This window comes from Bos indicus, chromosome 29 (genome assembly GCF_029378745.1).
Source record: "Bos indicus isolate NIAB-ARS_2022 breed Sahiwal x Tharparkar chromosome 29, NIAB-ARS_B.indTharparkar_mat_pri_1.0, whole genome shotgun sequence".
Taxonomy (NCBI): Eukaryota; Metazoa; Chordata; class Mammalia; order Artiodactyla; family Bovidae; genus Bos; species Bos indicus.
The window spans coordinates 9120929-9141890 of record NC_091788.1 but is presented as its reverse complement, the minus strand read 5'-3'; the positions used below and the strand labels follow the sequence as shown (position 1 = coordinate 9141890).

The following is a 20962-nucleotide window of genomic DNA, read 5'->3' as shown; positions in this document are numbered from 1 at the left end:
AAAAAAAAGAGAGGGTGGAGCAAGAGATTCCACTTCCCGATAAGAGAGGCAACAATGACAGACTGCAAAGGGGTGTGGACACACGAGGTGCGGTGCATGTGTGGCTATTATTGTAATAATCATCCGTGTTAGTTTTGCCTGGAGGTGCTATATAATGTAGCGGTTAAGGGCACAGTCTTTGGATTTAAACAATCTGGTTTCAAATCCTGCTGTTTTTGTTGACTTGTAACATAGGACAGGAGACTTAAATTTCTCTGTGCCTGATTCCTCATTGGTAATTTGGGAAGGATAATAACAGTGCCCACCTTATGAGGTTGACTGTGATAAATAAATATGATTACATCTGTAAAGCCCCTGAGTAGTGTGCTCAGTCATGTCTGACTTTGACACCACATGGACTGCAGCCCACCAGGCTCCTCTGTCCATGGAATTTTCCAGACAAGAATACTGGAGTGGGTTGCCATTTCTTTCTCCAGGGGATCTTCCCGACCCAGGTATTGAACATGTATCTCCTGTGTCTCCTGCATTGGTAGGCAGATTCTTTACCACTGCACCGCCTGGGAAGCCCGTTAAGCCCCTAACTCATAGTAAATGTGTCCTAAAAGCTCTTTGCTCTTACTACTGGTCCTAGTTTTCCGCAGGGAGTGAGGGAGCTACTTCATCCTTCAGGTCAAGGCAGCAACCCTTATCCCACTCCTTTCCAATGTGACATCAATTAGACTGCCTGCAGCCACTTGCTGTGAACCTGATGGGTGACAATGCATTTGGTACTGGTTATCATCAAGCTCATTTGCATACAGCATCTCTTCCATGAAAAGCCAGCTCTGAGCACTCATCTGAAAACAAGGAATGTGATGTATGGTCTCAGTGGGAAGGGTGTGCTTCTGGCACGAACAGCTCTTGTTCCTTGGTAGCTCCTGGCTCCTCACTGCCCGGTGGGCTGCAGTTCCAAGTGAGAGAGCCCTCTGCCCCCTGGGAACCTCAGCCTCAGCTGCACAAAGCACACCACCACTTGCTGGCCAAGGCTCCCACCAGGACTCACCTGACTGAGGGCTGGAAGGGCCCTCGGGTCACTGATGTGGTCCAGCCTGTCCTTAACTGCCTGCTGTGCACAGGCTCCCCAAGTCAGGACTTAACCTGTGACATGTCTTCTGGGAGACACAACCTGAGCTTTCTGCAAAGCAGTTCAACTAAGCTCAGTAGTCTGACTTGCAGCTCTGGAGTCAGACAGACATAGGTTCCAATTCCTTACTGACACTTACAATCACCACGACTCAGGGCAAGGGGGATAACTTCCCTATGCCTTAGTTGTTTCCTCTGCAAAATCATCTACCTGGGACTTCCCTGGTGGTCCGATGGTTGAGAATCCGCCTGCCAATGCAGGGGACATGGGTTCATTCCCTGGTCCGGGAAGATCCTACATGCTGCGGGCAACTAAGCCGATGTGCCACAACTTCTAAGCCCGCGCTCTGGAGCCCTGAGCCATAACTACTGGAGCCCGTGTGTCTAGAGCCTGTGCGCTACAACAGGAGAGGGACTGCAGAGCCATTCACAGCAACGAAGACCCAGCACAGCCAAATAAATACAAAACTGAAAAACTCATCTACCTTACAAGGTTGCTGTAAAGATTAGAAATATGTATACAAGGCACTCAACTCAGACTCTGGATATTAGTAGGATCAAAGTAAATGATTTGTCCAAAGTGCCCATGAGCTCAGGGTACATAATATCCCCCCCCCCCAAAATGTTACTTCCCTTTCAAGTACCAGGGTAAATCTAAGCCTAAAGCTATTCCTTTATTAATGTATTCCACAAACCACTGCAAATGTTGCAGGGAATGCAAATGTATATATCCAGTTCCAAACTAGAAGCCCATGAAAGCAGGATCCTACCTTTTGGTCACTTGTTGTTTAAAAGGTACCTATACAGTACCTGATGGAGAAGGCAATGGCACCCCACTCCAGTACTCTTGCCTGGAAAATCCCATGGACAGAGGAGCCTGGTAGGCTGCAGTCCATGGGGTCGCGAAGAGTCGGACACGACTGAGCGACTTCACTCTCACTTTTCACTTTCCTGCATTGGAGAAGGAAATGGCAACCCACTCCAGTGTTCTTGCCTGGAGAATCCCAGGGACGGGGAAGCCTCGTGGGCTGCCATCTATGGGGTCGCACAGAGTCGGACACGACTGAAGTGACTTAGCAGCATACAGTACCTGAAATACAGTGGGTGTAAAATGAATGCTTGTTGAAGGAAAGATAACCTGGTCTCTGCCATCCCTGAGTTTGGATTTAGAGAGAAGATGAGGAATATGCATAAATAACCGTATCCAGGTTGATTGATTCAAGTGGTCAGGGAGGAGTAAGGGGTATGTAAGAAATTACCCCCTGCAGGGGACTCAGGCAAGGCTTCACAGGAGAGGCACATGAGAATCAGCTTTGAGGAAAGGGAGGATTTCAAAGTGCAAGTATGAGAAAGAAGGCTGAGAATAAAAAGGAGGACCCGTTTAACCCATGGCTGAAATTTACAGCTGAAGCTGGAGGTGGCTCCCTCTCTGGGTATGTTTGTTGTTGCTGTTGTTTAGTGGCTCAGTCGTGTCCAACTCTTCTGTACTCGGTGGACTGTAGTCCCACCAGGGTCCTCTGTCCATGCGATTTCCCAGGCGAAAATACTGCAGTGGGTTGCCATTTCATCCTCCAGGGATCCTACCAACCCAGGGATTGAACCTGCATCTCCTGAACTGGTAGATGGATTCCTCACCATTGAGCCACCATGGAAGCCCCTATGCATGCTTATATGTCTGTAATTCAGAAAACCTCTCATTATCTGAGTGTGTAGTATTCTCTGGGTGGCATGCCCAAATTATATTATTAAATATGTTAAAGGAACTCTTTGTATTCTGGCTGGCTTAGAGACAAAAAACCTCATATATAAATTAAATGTTTCTAAAAAAAAAAAAAAAAAAAATACCCCAGAAATAAAGGAAATTGAGCCTGGAATACTTTCAATGTAAAAAAAAAAAAAAAAAAGGTATTCTTACAGAAACAAACTTAGAAATTTTAAAAAAATTCAAGTACTCAGGATGCAAGTAAATCTTCTGCAAACAAGACTAGTTCAACAATTTCAGTTTAATAAAACAGCTGCTTTCTGAGTTATAGTTATGCATGATACAAATATGTTTTTACTCTACACAACTATCTTCTTCCTAAACGTATCCAGATTTACTGATAGAGTAAGTTAGCATTGTTGTTGTTTAGTGACTAAGTCGTGCCTGACTCTTTTGAGACCCCATGAACTGTAGCCCACCAGGTTCTTCTGTCCATGGGATTTCCCAGGCAAGAACACTGGAGTGGATTGCCATTTCGTTTCCCAGGGAATCTTACCAACCTAGGGATTAAACCCAAGTCTCCTGCATTTGCAGGCGATTCTTTACCACTTAGCCACTAGGGAAGCTCTAAGTTAGCATTACTTCTACTAAATACATAGAATTTTAGAATTTTTTTAATTCAAATATTTGTTTAATCATACCAAATATTATTCTGACAAGCTTTATTTCAATAGTAATTATGTTTTCTAGTATGTTAGCTTGAAGATAATTTCCAAGATCATTAAGCAATTCTCAAAATCCTGGACAGATACTAAGTTGACTTCATTAATAGATATTTGTTAGATACTAAGATCATTTCTAAAAAGACAGAATACTGAAATGGTGTCACTAAGTATAATTTAAGTATAATATACTTTTGCTTCTTATTTTTATATGCTATTTGGGTCTGTTAATAAATGTGTTTATGTTTTGCCACTTTGAGAAGTTGTAATAAAGGATATGCAATGGATATAGAAAGTTGTAGAAGGTTCCTGAAAGGGGATTTAATTGTGGTCAGAGCTGGCTACATTTAATGGGTCTATTTATGAGATTGTCATTGTATTTGAGCTATTTTATACCTCTCTATAAACTGCAGACAATGGATATGCAAACTTTGTTTTGTCAGGCAGAGATTAACTGACTTCCTTCTTCCCCATGGAAAAACCAGTTTTGGTACCTGGGTACCTGCAAATTGAACCAGATCCTGTTACCTTGCCCAAATAGTGAGTTTTCCCCCAATTTTCAGTTCTTCCAGATTCCTTCAGTATCTGGCTACAACCTTCCAAACTAACTTTTCCAATTTGTCTGCCTTCTGCCTGGTGGCATACCTAAGAACTATAGCTTGACTGTCCATATTCCTTCTGGGACTCTTGGTTGCCTTGCAGCTGGCCATTTGCCCCAGGACCTGAAGAAGGTCTGGAAGCTGGAGCTCTATTGCTTGATATAAAGCTTGAAGCACTATCCATCACGCAGAGCATGCGTGAGCTGGAATTCTCTCTTGACAAGCCACTCTCTGGACTACTAAGGAAGGCTGGTGAAATGCTTGGGTCATGCATGCCCTTATGAGAGGTGACCTTGATTGTGGACAGCAATTTCACCAAGAACACTGACATTCTAGCTCAAGACCTTCAAGAAACTCAAGGAGCTGTGCTGCATAACTGGATGTGTTCCTCCACTGGCCTGTGGGAATCCACTGGACTGGTTACTCTTAGAGTACAACTCCTGGTTCTTTAATACAACCTTTTATATCACTCTTTCTCTTTTTCACTTTAAAGTGAAAGTCGCTCAGTCATGTCCGACTCTCTGCGACCCCATGGACTATATAGTCCATGGAATTCTCCAGGCCAGAATACTGGAGTGGGTAGCCTTTCCCTTCTCCAGAGGATCTTCCCAACCCAGGGATCGAACCCAGGTCTCCTGCACTGCAGGCGGATTCTTTACCAGCTGAGCCACAAGGGAAGCCCTTTAAACATGTTTCTTTTAAGATGCCTGATCTCCAGGACCCTAAAATAACCTACCTTTGCCACCACTTCTCTGCAGATGGTTGAACTGGTTTTGCAGGAATAGAAGCAACAAAAAGTCCTCAAGAGACTATTTCTCAGACTCTGCTTCACTCCATTCAGGGGTTTATAAATTACTTCTGAGTTGTTCAGTGACAAGTGATATTCATTCATTTTTCAAAAAAAGGGCAGGCAGTGTTGAACTTTACCTGAGGCCTGTGCTCTCAGAAAACAGAGCTGGCTAAGAAATTCCCCCACACATTTGTTCTCCGAAATCTCTCTTCTCTTTTGTATTCCAAAAAACAGCTACAGCAATGCTCTCCCATGCACTAAAAGAAGACTCATCTCTAGTCTTCTTCATGACTCTTATAAGACTGTGGACGACCCCTTTGCTGACCTATCCTTATTAAAATTCCAGGCCCCCCTTTCCTTTCTTAGAGAACTTTCTCATTCATGAACATTCTTCCTATTGCAATAGCTTGAATAAAATCATCTTCTTACTCGACAATCTGTTCTGTCTGTTATACTTTCCAATTTAAAAAATAAAGATAGATGTGGAGGCTTTTTTCCAGTCTTTGGAATTGTTGTGTAAGGAGGTGATGTCTGAGACAGTGTCTGCCAACTCCAACCATGCAACAAGCCTGATGATGGAGGGGCAGGGGACACGGTGGGGGGGAATATGCAAAGTACCTGGGTCCTTGATGACATTGTCATATTGCTGAAAAGAGTCAATCTCCTTACTCCCCATCACTTCCAGACTTCTTGTTCCAGTAAACAATATTTCGTCTTATGCTTTAAGTTACTCTTTGTTGGGTATTCTATTTTGAAGCCTCAAACACCCTAATAGAATGCTTGCAGGCTTCAGGAATAAAGAAAACCTGTGCCAGAAATCTTGAAAGATGTTTGAGAAGAAACGATTGCCTGTTATATGCAGGTTATATTGTTGTTCAGTTGCTAAAGTCATGTCTGACTCTTTTCTACCCCATGGACTGCAGCTTGCCAGGCTTCCCTGTCCTTCACCATCTCCCAGAGTTTGCTCAAACTCAAGTCCATTGAGTCGGTGATGCTATCTGATAATCTCATCCTCTGTTGTCCCTTTCTCCTCCTGTCCTTGATCTTTCCCAGAATCAGGATCTTTTCCAATGAGTTGTCTCTTCGCATCAGGTGGTCAAAGTATTGGAGCTTCAGTATCAGTCCTTCCAATGAATATTCAGGGTTGATTTCCTTTAGGATTGACTGGATTGATCTCCTTGCTGTCCAAGGGACTCTCAAGAGTCTTCTCCAGCACCATACTTCAAAAGCATCAATTCTTCAGCTCTCAGCCATCTTTTTGGTCCAACTCTCACATCCATATGTGACTACTGGGAAAACCATAGCTTTGACTAGACAGACTTTTTGTTGGCAAAGTTATGTCTCTGTTTTTTTAATATGTTATCTAGCTTTGTCATAGCTTTCCTTCCAAGAAGGAAGTGTCCTTTAATTTCATGGCTGCAGTCACCATCTGCAGTGATTTTGGAAGTTATAGAGAGACTTAGTTTCCTGTGTCATTGTGTGACACTGGAGTTACAGAATCATTCCTGAAAGGACAAAAGACACAAAAGCTTTCAGATATGAATGAAGAATGATTCAAAGGCAACCTGGATGGATAGATGATTGAGGACCTGAAGAGCTGTTGGACATCTCAGCAGATGTCAGCACAGGCATGTAACCTCACAGATCAAATGCACTCTGTGCCTCCCTTAGCACGAACAAGGGTCTCCAGGGAAAAGTGGGCACGTTCAAATGGATTGAGATGAACTTTTACCCACATGCAATAGCCAGACTCATGAGGCAAGGGCTTTGACGATGCCTATCTAGTGGGGTGGCCTTCACGAAGAACTTCTTCCATCTCTAGAGTTCCCAGGAGGAAACCTGGGGGAGTCTTGGCATGAAGTGGGAGTAGGGGAGCAAGAAGGATGGGATCCCGACCCCCTGTTGCAATTCAACCAGAGCAGTCTAATTTTATTGCACTGTATTTGCACCATATTTGTGGCTTGCAATTACAGTTTTACTCGGGAAAGAATTCCAATGCTAGCAACAATTATTTGAAACCTGTGAGCTAGAGGATACATCTCAACATCTCCCACCTCCATGCTCAAGTAAACCTTGAGGGAGCAGGTATGTGGTTGGGGTTGAAAGTAGGTGTTGGTGCACAAGTTTCAGGAACCTTACTGACAAAGGTCTATCTTTACTATGGGTCAGAAACAGGGGTAGAGTGGCCCAACTTAGCAACCATATTTTGATAAAGAAATCTACTGTTACTTTCTCCCAATAAAATAAAACTCATATCCTCAAAATTTGGCCTGGAAGGAGGACCTCAAGGGGGAGGATGGGAATTGGACCTAGAAACTCTTCTTCTGTTCCTCTAGGTTCTAAGTGTTCTCTTCCCCTTTGGATTTTCTCAATTTGTTCACTTCCTCCACTCTCCAACACTCTCAACAGAATGATGCTCCCCCAACATCTTTCTTTCTTTCTTCAAATATCTTTCTACTTTCCTCTTAAAATGGCAACAAGTCAGTTCCACAGATTCTCCAGCTAAAATGGACTTTCAAAAACAACTGAAGGTTAGGGAAGAGCAAAAGAAAAACACATGAGTATCAATCAAGTACATGATGCAATTTTCAAAGCACAGGCTCTGATTCCACTTGAACTGGATTGTTCTCAGGGATTTTACCTCTTCCCGTTTCATACAAGCTCCTGTTTCATACAAGCTCCGTGAATGTCAATGAGCTAGCCATCCAAAGGGCTGACATCACTTCCCAGATCCTCTGCCTAAGCCCTCACTTCAAAAGTGAAAGTGAAGTCGCTCAGTCATGTCCGACTCTTTGCGACCCCATAGACTGTAGCCTACCAGGCTCCTCTGTCCATGGGGTTTTCCAGGCAATAGTACTAGAGTGGATTGCCATTTCCTTCTCTAGGGGATCTTCCCAACCCAGGGCTCAAACCCGGGTCTCCCGCATTGTAGACAGACACTTTACCATCTGAGCCACCAGGGAAGTCAACCTCACTTCAAAGCTCCCACCTGTTGCCTGTGGATAATAGTGGCCACCACCTAGGATCTTCTCCTAAACATCTTGACTCTTCCCATTGACAAGATCAAAAAAGATTCTCTTCCAATACCTATCTTGGCTTGGTTATGACACATATTTTCTGCCCAGGATTGACAGGATGATTCATTCTTCGAGAGAGATTGCCCAGTACAATCTCAGTACAAACACTGGTGTGGCTTTATCCTTTCAGATCAAAGAGTCTATTGTTATCTTAATCCTTTTATAACCAGACAGGGGAAATTATACACTAAGATTCCTCTTTTTTTTTTTTTTTAATTTTTATTTTGTTTTGAAGGATAGCTGATTAGCAATGTTGTGACAGTTTCTGGTGGACAGCAAAGGGACTCAGCCACACATATACATGTGTCCATTCTCCCCCCAAACTCCCCTTCCATCCAGGCTGCCACATAACATTGAGCAGAGTCCCATGTGCTATACAGTAGGTCCTTGTTGGTTATCCATTTTAACTATAGCGGTGTGTACAGGTCCATCCCAAACTCCCTAACCATCTCTTTCTCCCATCCTCACCCCCCTCCCCACCCCCTCCCCAACCATAAGTTTGTTCTCTAAGTCTCTAAGTCTTCTGTTTGGTAAATAAGTTTCTTTGCCATTTCCTCCTCCAGGGGATGCTCCCAAGCCAGAAATGTGCATCTCCTGTGTCCCCTGCATTGGCACACGGACTCTCCACCATTGAGCCGCCTGGGAAGCCCAGTTCATTTGTATAATTTCTTTTTAGGTTCCCCATATAAGGGATGTCATATGATATTTAGGATTTTTAGAATTCCTTTCATGAAGAACATTGTATTTTGGCCTGAAGGGTGTTGGATATGGGGTGGAAAAGCTTTTTTTAAACACCTGGGGCTTGAAGTCTACCTTAATCCCTGGCCCTCAGCCTAGTTCTGTTCCTGGGCCTGGGGAACATCTTAACAGAAGAATTCGAAGTTTCAACAGGTGACCCAGGAAGTGAGGACGGGCGCCTTAGGCCAGTTACTGCATGAAGGAGGAATTTGGAGAGAACAGGAATGTCTAAAAGTGGACTTTGGTGTGACTGCTGTAAATTTTTCCTCTAACTCCTCTAAGAAATCTTTAGTTAAATCTACAAGGCTCGTGTGCTTGGTGTGAGTGAATTCTTTTGCACGTTGACTTTCATGCCTGGTTGGGATCATCCTTGGTGCAACACAGGACTGGAGGAAGACAAAATCTAGACTCAAATGGGCCATGAGAGAGTAAGTCCTCAGGGAACAAGTGTTGGGACAGACAGACTGTGAAACTGGAAGTGTAGGCCAAGTTTAGCTGGATGTGTAGGTCAAGGAGGCCCTCGTTGACTTCAGAGCCACAGCATGATAAATTAAGCACTGTAATCCTTCACTGATCCCCAGTATCTAAAGTCCATACTCCTTGGGGGAGAGGGGCCCCTCCTCCAAATACTTTTCTTTCCTCAGATTGTCTTTCCATTTTCCTTCTAAAATGGCAACAAATCTCATCTACAAATTTTTTTTTTTTTTTTTTTAGCTAAGACTGGAATTTTCAAAACAACTAAGGATTAGGGGACTATACATCAATTAAATGATGCAATTTCCAGACACAGGGCTCTGAACGTTTGTATGCATGACACACAAAATCCATTAAAATTTGGCCTCCCCAACTCTCCAATGTCATCTCTTCACCACTCCTATCGTCACGGATACTGCTGCACTGCCACCGTTAAGAAACCTAAATGATGACCTTGTCACTCCACCAGGTAGAAGTGACCACTCTTTACCCCATGTCTCACTGGAGCATCGCATTCCAAAACGCTCTGTGTGGATATTTATTCACATGCTTTTCTCTTCCAATAGATGGTGAGTTTCTTGCCCCAGAACCTAACAAGTCCTTGTGAAGTAGTAGATTCTCAATAATATATGTTGAATGGGAAGGGCTCCAAAGCAGGATATAAAAATAGAAAGAGAGCAGAATGACTAGGCGGGAATGACAATTCTCTCTCTTATGATCCAGATGACTTTGGGTAGGTTTCTGAATCTCTCAAACTGTCAACTGCCTCATCTATTAACAAAGGCTACTTTGTAGAGAGAAGTTTAAAGTATATAAAGGACCTGGCCTCTAGCAGGTATATAGTAAGTGGACCCTATTACTCAGTAGGCTGGTGGTTTTCAAGGTATTGCTTTTCTAGCAGTGTAACTCTTTTAAAAACGAAATGTTCACAGCCCTGAGTAAGAGCAGAGCTGCTCTAACTTGGGGGTGCAGCCTCAAAGCCCCACCTGCTGAGCTACTTCCCCATCTTGACACAGTCACTCTTCACCCCAGAAAATCCCTGGGCTCCCAGAATAGGGAGTAAAATCTACTGCCTTAGACCAGCATGGAAGATACACAAGTCGTAGCATGGGAGATGATTGTAAGCGGCTTAAAGATATAGCATTAAAGAACACTGATATCTTTTAAAAACTTAGTCCCTGTCCAATTAAATTTTTTTTTTCTGAATTTTTAGAGGAAAGTCTGCATCTGGAGCTAATACATTTTTAACTCCTCTCTTACCTTCTCCTAAGACTCCAATACTCAAAGACAGCAGGCTGCAATCTCAGAATCTTCTAGGAGTACCTCACTGGAAGTTAACACTATGGATTTTGCTGGAGTCCAACTCCAGCAGCCAGGGAGTCAACCTGAAGACATGGACAGTGTTGGTGAGTAATGAGACAGCCTCTCATCTTTCTTGGACTGCCTGTTTATTTCAAGTTTAAGATTCTCTTTTATACTTTTACAAAAACATTAGGCCAGAGGTTTGAAATTTTCAGTACCCCTTCTCCCAGATTTATTACCTCCATAAATCATTGTTGCTCTTCAAACAGAGTTCCTGCTTCAGTGATTCTCTCAGATTTCTCTCGGAATCAGCCTTATCATCTATTAACTACCTCCTCTAATGTGACCTATGTGGCTGCGCAGGCGCAGGAGGGCCTAGAGGAGCTATCCCACGCTGAAGGTCAGGAAGGGCAGCGGTGAGGAGATACCCCTCGTCCAAGGTAAGGAGCAATGGCTGCACTTTGCTGGAGCAGCCATGAAGAGATACCCCACGCCTAAGGTAAGAGAAACCCAAGTAAGACGGTAGGTGTTGCAAGAGGGCATCAGAGGGCAAACACACTGAAACCATACTCACAGAAAACTAGTCAATCTAATCACACTAGGACCACAGCCTTGTCTAACTCAATGAAACTAAGCCATGCCTGTGGGGCAATGGATACTGAAAGAGGAACTCCCCAGGTCAGTAGGTGCCCAATATGCTACTGGAGATCAGTAGAAAAATAACTTCAGAAAGAATGAAGGGATGGAGCCAAAGCAAAAAGAATACCCAGCTGTGGATGTGACTGGTGATAGAAGCAAGGTCTGATGCTGTAAAGAGCAATATTGCATAGGAACCTGGAATGTCAGGTCCATGAACCAAGGCAAATTGGAAGTGGTCAAACAAGAGATGGCAAGAGTGAATGTCGACATTCTAGGAATCAGCGAACTAAAATGGACTGGAATGGGTGAATTTAACTCAGATGACCATTATATCTACTACTGCAGGCAGGAATCCCTCAGAAGAAATGGAGTGGACATCATGGTCAACAAAAGAGTCCAAAATGCAGTACTTGGATGCAATCTCAAATATGACAGAATGATCTCTGTTCGTTTCCAAGGCAAACCATTCAATATCACAGTAATACAAGTCTATGCCCCAAGCAGTAACAATGAAAAAGCTGAACAAGACCTTTTAGAACTAACACCCAAAAAAGATGTCCTTTTCATTACAGGGGACTGGAATGCAAAAGTAGGAAGTCAAGAAACACCTGGAGTAACAGGCAAATTTGGCCTTGGAATACAGAATGAAGCAAGGCAAAGACTAATAGAGTTTTGCCAAGAAAATGCACTGGTCATAACAAACACCCTCTTCCAACAACACAAGAGATGACTCTATACATGGACATCACCAGATGGTCAACACCGAAATCAGACTGATTATATTCTTTGCAGCCAAAGATGGAGAAGCTCTACACAGTCAGCAAAAACAAGACCAGGAGCTGACTGTGGCTCAGATCATGAACTCCTTATTGCCAAATTCACACTTAAATATAAGAAAGTAGGGAAAACCACTAGACCATTCAGGTATGACCTAAATCAAATCCCTTATGATTATACAGTGGAAGTGAGAAATATATTTAAGGGCCTAAATCTGATAGATAGAGTGCCTGATGAACTATGGAATGAGGTTTGTGACACTGTACAGGAGACAGGGATCAAGACCATCCCCATGGAAAAGAAATGCAAAAAAGCAAAATGGCTGTCTGGGGAGGCCTGACAAATAGCTGTGAAAAGAAGAGAAGCAAAGGAGAAAAGGAAAGATATAAACATCTGAATGCAGAGTTCCAAAGAATAGCAAGAAGAGATAAGAAAGCCTTCTTCAGCGATCAATGCAAAGAAATAGAGGAAAACAACAGAATGGGAAAGACTAGGGATCTCTTCAAGAAAATCAGAGATACCAAAGGAACATTTCATGCAAAGATGGGCTCGATAAAGGACATAAATAGTATGGTCCTAACAGAAGCAGAAGATATTAAGAAGAGATGGCAAGAATACACAGGAGAACTATACAAAAAAGATCTTCATGACCAAGATAATCACGATGGTGTGATCACTCACCTAGAGCCAGACATCCTGGAATGTGAAGTCAAGTGGGCCTTAGACAGCATCACTACGAACAAAGCTAGTGGAGGTGATGGAATTCCAGTTGAGCTATTTAAATTCTGAAAGATGATGCTGTAAAAGTGCTGCACTCAATATGCCAGCAAATGTGGAAAACTCAGCAGTGGCCACAGGACTGGAAAAGGTCAGTTTTCATTCCAATCCCAAAGAAAGGCAATGCCAAGGAATGCTCAAACTACCGCACAATTGCACTCATCTCACACCCTAGTAAATGAATGCTCAAACTACCGCACAATTGCACTCATCTCACAACCTAGTAAATGAATGCTCAAAATTCTCCAAGCCAGGCTTCAACAATATGTGAACCATGAACTTTCTGATGTTCAAGCTGGTTTTAGAAAAGGCAGATGAACCAGAGATCAAATTGCCAACATCCGCTGGATCATGGAAAAAGCAAGAGAGTTCCAGAAAAACATCTATTTTTGCTTTATTGACTATGCCAAAGCCTTTGACTGTGTGGATCACAATAAACTGTGGAAAATTCTGAAAGAGATGGAAATACCAGACCACCTGATCTGCCTCTTGAGAAATTTGTATGCAGGTCAGGAAGCAACAGTTAGAATTGGACATGGAACAACAGACTGGTTCCAAATAGGAAAAGGAGTTCGTCAAGGCTGTATATTGTCACCCTGTTTATTTAACTTCTATGCAGAGTACATCATGAGAAACGCTGGACTGGAAGAAACACAAGCTGGAATCAAGATTGCTGGGAGAAATATCAGTCACCTCAGATATGCAGATGACACCACCCTTATGGCAGAAAGTGAAGAGGAATAAAAAGCCTCTTGATGAAAGTGAAAGTGGAGAGTGAAAAAGTTGGCTTAAAGCTCATTATTCAGAAAACGAAGATCATGGCATCCGGTCCCATCACTTCATGGGAAATAGATGGGGAAACAGTGGAAACAGTGGCAGACTCTATTTTTCTGGGCTCCAAAATCACTACAGATGGTGACTGTAGCCATGAAATTAAAAGACGCTTACTCCTTGGAAGGAAAGTTATAACCAACCTAGATAGCATATTCAAAAGCAGAGACATTACTTTGCCAACAAAGGTCCATCTAGTCAAAGCGATGGTTTTTCCTGTGGTCATGTATGGATGTGAGAGTTGGACTGTGAAGAAGGCTGAGCACCAAAGAATTGATGCTTTTGAACTGTGGTGTTGGAGAAGACTCTTGAGAGTCCCTTGGACTGCAAGGAGATCCAGCCAGTCCATTCTGAAGGAGATCAGCCCTGGGATTTCTTTGGAAGGAATGATGCTAAAGCTGAAACTCCAGTACTTTGGCCACCTCATGCGAAAAGTTGACTCATTGGAAAAGACTCTGATGCTGAGAGGGATTGGGGGCAGGAGGAGAAGGGGATAACAGAGGATGAGATGGCTGGATGGCATCACTGACTCGATGGACGTGAGTCTGAGTGAACTCTGGGAGTTGGTGATGGACAGGGAGGCCTGGCGTGCTGCAATTCATGGGGTCGGAAAGAGTCGGACACGACTGAGAGACTGATCTGATCTGATCTGAATGTGACCTATAGTTAACTTGTGACTACATTGTAGCTCATGCTACATTCCTCAGTTTACTACTTATCTTCCTAAATCCTGTTTGCCCCTAACATCTTGAGCTCACTATCTCTTAAATAGGCTTCTAGCTATCAGATCAGATCAGATCAGATCAGTCACTCAGTCGTGTCCGAATCTTTGCGACCCCATGTATCGCAGCACGCCAGGCATCCCTGTCCATCACCAACTCCCGGAGTTCACTCAGACTCACGTCCATCGAGTCAGTGATGCCATCCAGCCATCCCACCCTCTGTCGTCCTGTTCTCCTCCTGCCCCCAATTCCTCCCAGCATCAGAGTCTTTTCCAATGAGTCAACTCTTCACATGAGGTGGCCAAAGTACTGGAGTTTCAGCTTTAGCATCATTCCTTCCAAAGAAATCCCAGGGCTGATCTCCTTCAGAATGGACTGGCTGGATCTCCTTGCAGTCCAAGGGACTCTCAAGAGTCTTCTCCAACACCACAGTTCAAAAGCATCAATTCTTTGGCGCTCAGCTTTCTTCACAGTCCAACTCTCACATCCATACATGATCACAGGAAAAACCACAGCCTTGACTAGAAGAACCTTTGTTGGTAAAGTAACGTCTCTGCTTTTGAATATGCTATCTAGGTTGGTCATAACTTTCCTTCCAAGGAGTAAGCGTCTTTTAATTTCATGGCTACAGTCACCATCTGTAGTGATTTTGGAGCCCAGAAAAATAAAGTCTGCCACTGTTTCCCCATCTATTTCCCATGAAGTGATGGGACCGGATGCCATGATCTTTTTCTGAATATTGAGCTTTAAGCCAACTTTTTCACTCTCCACTTCCACTTTCATCAAGAGGCTTTTTCGTTCCTCTTCACTTTCTGCCATAAGGGTGGTGTCATCTGCATATCTGAGGTGACTGATATTTCTCCCAGCAATCTTGATTCCAGCTTGTGTTTCTTCCAGTCCAGCGTTTCTCATGATGTACTCTGCATGTAAGTTAAATAAGCAGGGTGACAACATACGGCCCTGAGGTACTCCTTTTCCTATTTGGAACCAGTCTGTTGTTCCATGTCCAGTTCTAACTGTTGCTTCCTGACCTGCATACAGATTTCTCAAGAGGCAGATCAGGTGGTCTGGTATTCCCATCTCTTTCAGAATTTTCCACGGTTTATTGTGATCCACACAGTCAAAGGCTTTGGCATAGTCAATAAAGCAAAAATAGATGTTTTTCTGGAACTCTCTTGCTTTTTCCATGATTCAGCGGATGTTGTCTCTAAAAATTCCTAACTTCTATAAGCTATAGTAAAATATGCTAACTTTACAACATTCCTTAAATCTTTAACTTCTAACTGTTTTAATTATTTCTAAGCCCTAAATTCAGTAAACTCCTTTGCCATAAACATTCTCCTCACAAATAGGCTTCAGATAGCAGTCCCTCCCATGGCCTCAAGCTACAGCCTATGTGCTCATCCTGGAACACTCTTTTATAAAAGTCCTTGAACAAATGTCAATGATTAACTTTATGAATTATTTTCTGAGCACAGCTGCAGAAGGCTTTGTGCCTTTTCATGCTCCTCTCAAGAACAATAAGCACTTTAATATTCCTTTTCAGTCAACTCAGCCGAGGAGAGGAAAAGACAAATCAGAATTACAAGGCCTAACTCCTTCATCCCGGGATTCGTGCCTGCAGAATGAGGAGAGGGGGCTGGGGACCATGCCTCCATTTTGTCAGTAATGCCTAACGTGGCTCCCGACAGGATTTGTTCAGTTCCATCTCTACCAGTATCATGCTGTTTAGGTTTGGGGAAATTATTTGACAACAAATTTGTAAAACAAAAATAACAATGCTTACTTCATTTGTGAGTATCAGCATATATTTATTCTAGATATATCTATTGAGAGATTTCCGTGTGCCAGTTACCCTGGTGGAATACAGTGGTAGACCAGACAAATGATCTGGTCTTTGGAAAAGATCGCATCTTTGCCTCTTGGATCTTCCATGCTAGAGGTAGATATAGATCAATAAGGAGATGATTCATTGATAGAGTATGCTAAGACCACTTGCAGCATCCAGCATGCTTGGGAAACACTTAAGAAGGACACCTAACTTGGACTTGGGGGTAGGGGTAGTCAAAGAAGTTTTATTGGAATAAATGGCAGCTCAACTGAGTTCTGAAGACCTGTTTAATCCAGAAAGAAAAAGGGAACATGTGTAAAGGACTACAGGGCAAGGGGCACGGAAATAAAAGATGTTGAGTCCTTAGTAAAATGTCCCAAACACAGACATTATTCCAAATGGCCACAGCCTTTAGAACTGCTCTAATGTGCTTGGTCTCTAGAATAATTAGATTTATTTCTGTACCTCAACATGAAAGCAGTTTCTGCCACATAGTGGATGCCCAATAAGTAAATGACTGAATAAACAAATAAATGCGTAAATAAATGAATGAATGAATGTTAGTTATTTCTGTCTGCTTCCAGAGGCTGGTCCACATCACGAGCCATATTCTTACTCAGGGATTACCAGAGAGTAATCCTGCAGCCTGGTTTGTACTTGGGACTTGGAAGATTTTTGTTGGGTTCAGCTGGTAACACACGGCCTCCCTTACCGCTAACCCAGGAGGGGCTGTGCTTTTTTCTCCTATGATACAGATGCTACTAACTGAGACTGCTTTTGTCTCAAGGCATTCTGTCTGAATGGCTCCAACCGTCATCCCACAGAGTCAGGCAATCTTTGATACTGTAAAAAACACCATGACTGCCTTATCTTCTGGGACCCTGCCTGACTGTGGCTCATGGACCAATGCAGCAGCTTAGCAGGTGAGAGATAAGGAAAGTCAGGCTAACATTAACAGGAAGGATGAACATTTATTGACCACTTTCTACTTGTCAGGCATTCTGTATGCTAAATGCTCTATATGCCTGACCTCATTTAAATCTTCACAAGGACCCTTGGAATTGGATACTGATATTATCTATGTTTTCCAGATGAGAAAACTGAGGCTTGGAGAGTGATATGATGGTTTTAAGTCAGGGGTAAGCTGGGATCAAACCCCATTAGTGCAACTGAAAAGCTGGTACTCTTAACCTCAACCGCAAGCAAGCAGAGCAAAACGCAACTTGTGCATGCTGCCCACAGCAGCCCACATCTGCCCACACCAACAAAATTAGGGGCATGCCAACAGAATCTGCGCCAAACTTTGTTTCTGTTGACTTTGTGAGCCTATGAGGGCACTGAATAAACACTTATTTAGCAAAATGGGGAAAAGAGAAGAAGATTGAACCAAGCGATTCCAGTCATGGAATCTTTTTTTCTCTGTTGTGAACCACATCATCTCAGATTGCACTTTATCAGTTTAATCTTTCTTAATTTGCAGTCACTGCAACCAGAGACTCAGTCTCTGACAGCAGAGAATAGCTCAGTCTCTGCCTCTGGAATTATATAAATAATATGGCCCCAGAATTTGCAAGTTTTTCTTATTTTGCAGGATGAGTTCTTCCCAAATCTCAACACCCAGAAGCTGGCATGCATGCTAAGTCACTCCAGTCGTGTCTGGGTCTTTGGAACCCTACGGACTGTAGCCCAGCAGGCTCCTCTGTCCATGGAATTCTTCAGGCAAGAATATTGGAGTGACTGCCATTTTCTTCTCTGGGGATCTTCCCAACCCAAGGATCAAACCCTTATCTCTTAGGTCTCCTGCATAGGCAGGCAGGTTCTTTACCACTAGCATCACCTGGAAGAGCAATGTAAAAACTACTAAGAAAATCTTTATTCTTTAAACATTTGCCTTCAGATCCCCATAGGTGGTTGACCTTCAGACCCATCAGTGCCCCCACTCAGAACTGTGTCCCTTTGAGATTAGTTAGGCCCTGAATATGTTCCTTCAAGATTCACCTTGAACATAGATAATTTCCACCATTTGTAGAGGGCCCTAGTGGCTCAGATGGTAAAGAACCTGCCTGCAATGCAGGAGACACGGGTTCGATCCCTGGGTCAGGAAGATCCCCTGGAGAAGGGAATGCCTATCCACTCCAGTATTTTTGCCTGGAGAATTCCATGGACAGAGGAGCCTGACCGGCTACAGTCCCTGGGGATCACACAGAGTCAGACATGACTGAATGACTAACACACTTATTGGCCAGGACCTGAGCAGAGCCTCTTCCATTTGTTGCCTCTGTACTTTCTGCAGCCTGCACGGGTCCAGTGCTCCTCTCCAAAGACCCTTTCACGTGACCTCCTCTTTCTAACTCTATCATTTTTCTCACTTCTCATTTTCAGCAGATCGCCGTGCTGAACGCTTTATAAAGGAAATGGAGCTAATTAGACAAGATCAACTCTTCTTCCCACCCCCACCCAAACCCACTCCCTCCCATTTCCCGGGTTCTATGCCAATTCTTATCTCTTCTTTCTTAAAATGTGAACCTCTCTCTCTCTCTCACCTCCCTACACTCTCTCTGTTAGAATCTTTCCTTCCTTAAACCCACATATCCTCTCTTGAAATTTGAATCCATTCTTGCTTTTATCTTTTTTTCTTTTCTACAGAGAAAAAGTTCTCAGATTCTCTGTTTTCTCACCTAGTTTTCAGTCGTCTGTGGGCTGCCTTCAATTCCCACTGGCCCATCAAAATGTATTTGGCAAAGGTCACATGGGATCTCCCCATTAGCCAAGCCTGTTGGTGAGATTTTTGAAACCGTCTTATTGGGCATCTTTAGGATACTCAACACTCAATCATTCTTCACTCTAATAACCTCCTGGCTAACCTGACTTAGCGACTGTACTCTCTTTATTCCTCTGATCCTGCTGTCTCAGCTTCCTTCAGAGACCCCCTCTCCCCTGTCCCCCAGGGTGAGGTCCTGGCCACCTCTTCAGCCCCATCTCCCATCACGTTCTCCTTTTACTTGACCCTGAAGACACTCACTTGCATGTGTCCATCTGTACAGACTCCGCAGCCTCAGGCCTCCATGCCTTTCCTCCTGTGGTTCCCCCTTTCCAGGACACCCTTCCCCCCAGCCTTGCCTGGCTAACTCTTACTCATCCTGTAAAGGTGACCTGGATTTATGTTTGGGGAACGACCCTGGCCCCTCTCCCCTTCTTCTCCTCTTGCCCACTCCCTCCTGTTCTCCCAGCAGCTCAACAGCCCCGTGTGTGTCTCCATCCTTGTCACACTCTCTAATGGCTTTTGTTCTGGCCTCTCAAACACTCTCAGTGGAGTTACTGGATTCACCTCCATGAGGCCTGAGAGAGGCAACCCGGTGCTGGTACCAGAGGCACAGGGCAGAGCGGTCCACGGGCTCCTCATCAATGAATGAATTAGGAAGCTCATGGGGAATCCCTGCGGTCCGGTGGCGACTCCTGGACCCATAATCTGAAGCTTCCCTGCTGGCTTTGTTCTCTCTTTGCAGGCTGACAGGAAGAAGTCAGGCTGCGGCTCTGATCAGCACTACAGACCCCATTATCTAATCTCAGTGGGGCCTCAGTGCCACTCAGACAGCCTCCTTGATCCTGGATGACTCCCTATCACAGTCCTTGAGCACATTTTCCAACTGTTTCCATTTTTCTTAAACCCCGGACCTACTCCAGCCCCTCTGCCCGCAGGTCCTGCTTTGCTTACAAGACTGAAGTCCTTGACTTCCTTCTTCTTCCACTAAAAACCTCCTTGTTTCAGGGCTCCCCTGGTGGCTCCGTGGTAGAGAATCCACCTGCCAATGCAGGAGACAGGGGTTAGATCCCTGATCTGGGAGGATCCCAAATGCCACGGAGCGACTAAGCCCGTGCGTGTGTACTTGGTCGCTCAGTCGTGTCCGACTCTTTGCAACCACATGGACCGTAGCCTGCCAGGCTTCTGTGTCCATGGGCTTTCCCAGGCAAGAATGCTAGAATGGGTTGTCATTTCCTCCTCCAGGGGATCTTGCCAACCCAGGGATCAAACCCACATCTCCTGCAGCTCCTGCATTGGCAGGTGGATTGTTGGGAATCCCAACCAAGCCCGTGGGCCACACCTCCTGAGCCTCTGCTCGAGAGCCTGGGGGCTACAAGTACTGAGCCCACGTGCCCTAGAGCCTGTGCTCTGCAACGCAGGAACCCACGGCGATGAGAAGCCAGCGCACCGCAGCGAGAGACTGGCCCCACTCTCCAAAACTAGAGAAAAGCTGGTGCAGCAACAGAGACCCAACACAGTCATAAATAAGTAAATAAAAATATTTTTAAAAAAACCCTGACCTGGGAGGATCCTACATGCTACAGAGTACCTAAGCCCGTGCACCACAACTACCAAGCCCGTGCTCTAGAGCCTGGAAGCCGCAACTCGGAGCCCATGTCTCAGAGCCCGTGCTCTGAAAAAAGAGAAGGCACCACAATGAGAAGCCTGCGTACCGCAACAGAGAGCAGACCCCGCACACCACAACTAGAGAAAAGGCTGCATGAAGACCCAACACAGCCAAAAATTACAATAAAACAAAACAAACCCACAAACTTCCTGTTTCTTCCAAGTCTCTCCTCTCTCCTCTCTGCCCCTCAGGGACCCCCATGCCCTGGACTGGAGGAGGTATCCTCTGCCCACCAGTCCTAGAGATCCGTCCCCAGGAATTTTCCCCTGGTTCCTGCATCTTCCTCAGCTCCCCAGGCTCATCACCTCAGCTTAAAAAGAGATTCCAGTGTTTCCCACACAAATAAATACATGAATGGGTAAACAAACACCTTTTTTTTTTCATCATGCAAAACACCATCCTACCTTTCTCTGTAATGGCTGCTTCCTC

General features: G+C 44.3%; 1 long non-coding RNA gene across 4 annotated transcripts in view; it reads right to left on the bottom strand.

Moving 5' to 3' along the window:
* LOC139180711 (uncharacterized) overlaps positions 1-20962 on the bottom strand; it is a 64121-nt gene that overhangs the window by 6741 nt on the left and 36418 nt on the right. For all 4 annotated transcript variants that reach the window (XR_011564964.1, XR_011564965.1, XR_011564966.1 and 1 more), the window contains one exon: positions 5554-6440. This is a non-coding gene — a long non-coding RNA (uncharacterized lncRNA). The remainder of the gene's footprint in view (positions 1-5553; positions 6441-20962) is intronic.